General features: G+C 40.5%; 1 pseudogene; it reads right to left on the reverse strand.

Annotated features, from left to right (window-relative positions):
• Nucleotides 1–209: 209 nt before the first annotated feature.
• On the reverse strand, nucleotides 210–1,431 carry LOC148743081 (uncharacterized; annotated as a pseudogene).
• Nucleotides 1,432–4,135: the final 2,704 nt, after the last annotated feature.

Below are 4,135 nucleotides of genomic sequence, written 5' to 3' on the forward strand. Positions count from 1 at the left end.
ACGTCGTATTCCGTTTTTGGATTTCATGTTTTACCGTAAAATCCGAAATCTGGATTTGAAAATCAAAATGCAGATTTTGCAATCAAAATTGTTGATTAAACGAGACTTATCTGTAAGTTGAAGTTTGATTGGGACTCTACCATGTCATTAGTCCGGAACGAAGGAGTCACATGAGAGTTCAAAGACCTGTAGAGCGAACTCATAAACAATAGTCCAATTTATTGGGTCCACAACGCTTTACATGAATAAAACGTGTCATATTGTACAACAATCTCTAGTTACTGGTTGTAGAGTTCAGCAAAACTGTTCCAAAGTTGAGATCATCTGTGTCTAGGGGCTTAACATAATATCGTGCAAAAGTACGAGCGTTTAACCATCCCGCAGTTTTTATGATCTCTGTTAAGGTAGTCCTTTGGCTTTACAATGCGAAGTTGAAGCCGCTCTGCTACTGTGCGGGGAGTATTTTTTAACATCTATACCTGACTGTTCCAGCACATTTCTCACCCATCTTGCGATGGTATCCTTGGTAACTGGTTTAAATGGTTTAGCATAACTGATTAATAGCTGAGTGACTTCTTTTCTAAACGGATTCGTCCTGGTTAGGTATTCCTTCAAATAATCCACGACGCAGATTCTGTTGTCATCTGGGTATGCTATTACCTTAATGGGAGCCAAATGTTTACCTGGCTTAGTTTGTTTAAGCTTTTCGTTGATGATAATTCGGAAGCCATCGTCTAGTTCCTGAATAGAACTTGTGTCCATGTAAAGTAGGGTTTGTCCTCTTTGTCCAGTTGTTAGACATAATAGCATGCTTAAATTCAACGTTAGGTCCTTCAGGGTTTAGGAACCCTTAATAGGACTAAATCTTTTAAGGTAGTCTAATACATTATTAACATCCCAAATTTCCGTGTACCTAGGTAATGCCGGTTTTAACTCAAAAATGCCTTTCATACAACGGATAACGATAGGGTGCTCACCGAATGGTATATCTTCGGATAAGATTGTAGCTGACAGTGCAGATCTAGCTGTATTAACTGCCCTGTAGCCCAACCCCGACCTGTATACTGAAACTAAGAACTCGATTCCAATGGCAACTCCGAAGCAATAAATGTCGATGTTTCTCTGTTCACAGAAGCCCTGCCAACGCTTTAAGTATGTTTGGTATTGTTTTGCTGTACCCTCTCTCCACGAAGCCATTAACACCTCCGTTGCCGAGGGTGACAATAAGTGGCAGATCATAAGATTTAGTTTGTGCCAGATCGGGTGAATTTCTGACGGACTGCTTGGCAGGGTTGCTAGGGTTCTGCTTGCTTTCAGGTACACTGGTGTCTGTTCCATCAACTGAAGAGCATTGGCGTACCACGGCTGGGTTGGCCAGTCCAGGAGCACGCAGATCCCCAATGCTTTCTCGTGATGTATTTTGCTCAACATGGCGGGGATGACGCTAAATGGTGGAAAAGCATAGAAGTTTAATTGTGACCAGTCCAATTTGAAAGCATCTATGGCAAAAGCTTTAGGGTCAGGCCTGAACGAAACATATTTATCAGACTGGTTGTTGATGCGTAAAGCAAAAAGGTCTACCTCCGGGTAAAAAAGAGTTGGCGTTGTTACGGTAGCTGATACCGGCGGAAAGATAATAACCTCGCTATTTCCACGAGACACAATTTATTTAACTGTAAACAACGGGAGATAACTTAACACGAGCTAACGACTACTCTTGGAACAATCCAACTAAAATTAACTATGTACCTCTCTACGCTTATCTGACCACAAGCAAAGTACTGTCCTTCTCTTTGGCGAAATCTCCTGAAGACTTCCTTCGCAGTATCGCACTCCACGGTAAACAACTCTAGACTTGACAGCAGAATGTCAGTCTCATATCCGAACGGGAAAATCCCTTCACTTGTCACTTGTCACACAATATCGCTTGTAGATCACAAACGGGAAACGAGGTCCCAAATCACAACAACAACCTGACTAGCGAGCTGCTTATATAAGCATCCGAAGAGAGTCTAGAGGTTTCCAAAAGTAACTATTTATAACCATTACAAGAGTAACTATAAATACAAATATAAACTCTATTTTTAAACTGATGAGTAACAGTTATAAAATATAAACTCTATTTTTAAACTGATGAGTCACAGTTCTAGAAAATTCTTCAAACAACATATTGCGTGACATTGACTTTCGCGAACTTTCTAGACAATTCCGATCCTTGTAACAGCTTAAAGCTCTATTTAGGGACCCCGCGTCGAGTTTCCATTCAGACTCTTTTTGGTTCCTCCTTGACTCAAAGTCATGCGATCAAATTTTGCTTCCCAAGGATATGTGCAGCGCTTAGCCATAAATTTCGTAAAATGCACCATTCCCATATTCCTTAGTTAAAGCATTGAGTTGCTCCGAATGACTGGTGCCCATATTGTTGAGTGCATTAACAGCAGTGGTGTTGTCACTGAGTATACGGATATGTGTCTTTCTTGTATGTTTGACAAAACACTGCAACCCCAGAAATATGGCTAACAGCTCAAGATAGTTAATGGATTGATCACTCTCTTGATTTGTCCATAGTCCTCCAGAGGGTACACCATTATATTCTGCCCCCCACCCTTTTTTGGAAGCATCGGTGGTGATAATGTGAGATAGTTTGTCATGTGCTATCACATTGTACTCCGCATTTATCGACCTAGTCCACCACTGGAGTCCCGATATCGCATTTTCTCATAACTCCATGGTGTGTTCAAAATTACCTTTTGATTTGGTCAAATATAGGGTTTTATCCTTTTCGAGGCAACAATAATATAGGGCACCATGCATGCCACCCGGTAAGCTGGATATAATTTTCCCAATAACTCTAGCTACATCCCTAATAGTAGGGTGCTCAGAGTTCAGAAGTATATCACAGTCATGCAGTAAATGAACTTTCTTATCCGGTGTTTACCGTATGGTCATGGTGACAGAGTCAATAAGGAACCCCAAAATTGTCAAGGTTTGTTTTGGTTTTGGGCACGATTTTTCAGGGTGTATGACAAACCCCAATTTACTCAGGAGTACGATTGTATCTATAACATTTGCAATACACCCTTGAACACTTTGGCCTTGGAGTAGATATCGTCAAGGTATTCTACTTATATGTGCTCTAATTTGTGTAGACATGAGAGTGGGGGCTTCAGCAACTTGGTGAAAATTCGTGGTGCACATGAAAGCCCATTAAGGAGACATGTAAATTCAGAAATTTGATTTTCCCACTAAAATCTTAAAAACTTCCTGTGCTCTATACAAACAGGGACAGAGTAGTAGGCATCCTTGAGATCAAGTGATGCCATGTAACAATGTCTAGTTATTAGTTTTGTAATAGTAAACAAGGAGTCCATCTTAAAATAATGATAGGTAACTGGTTCGTTAAACCTTTTAAGGTTCAATATTAGCCTCTGCGTGCTGTCGTTTTTGGGCCGTAGGAAGATGCTAGACAATATTTGCCCCTTCTTATGCGACACTTTTACTATGATGCCTTTCTGAAGCAGTTTAGAGATTTCTCTTTCAATAACATCAGTAACTAGCATACAAGGCAGGGTATGCTGTTGTAGTTTCTCAAATAGGTCAGTCTGTGTACCATTTACATGAGATAGCAACATTTTATCATTACTGATTTCATTCCAAGCTGAAAGGCAGGTACCTATTTGCCCGGCCTGGAATGATTGGCACATCTCAGTAAAGTGTTCAACAAGAGTGGGTAAGATTCATAGAATAGACTTACAATTGTTTTAAGTTGCAAAAGCCGTGTTTCTCTTATTTTATCTCCGCTGACTGTTGTTTTTTCCTTTTCTAAGGTTTGTTGTGGCCTTTCCACAAAAAATCTCTCTTCGCTTTAAAGGCGTTGTAGTTCTGTGACCCAGTTGTATGGCCTTGGCTTTTATGCCCTTTCTGAGTGGTATAGAGGGCCTTGCTAACTTTACTAGCTTCCATGGCATCTCTGAGTTGTTTAGCTAGATCGTCTCCAAAGAGATATTCACTGTCGATTGGTATGTCTGCAGAGCAGATAGTGTTGTATTCCGATTTTAAGGCCAGTTTAATTTGTTCCCTCCTGAGATGCAAGAGCTGCGTGTGTACATGACTTAACATGGCTAATGACTCAACT

This window comes from Stylophora pistillata, chromosome 1, assembly GCF_964205215.1.
Source record: "Stylophora pistillata chromosome 1, jaStyPist1.2, whole genome shotgun sequence".
Lineage (NCBI taxonomy): Eukaryota > Metazoa > Cnidaria > Anthozoa > Scleractinia > Pocilloporidae > Stylophora > Stylophora pistillata.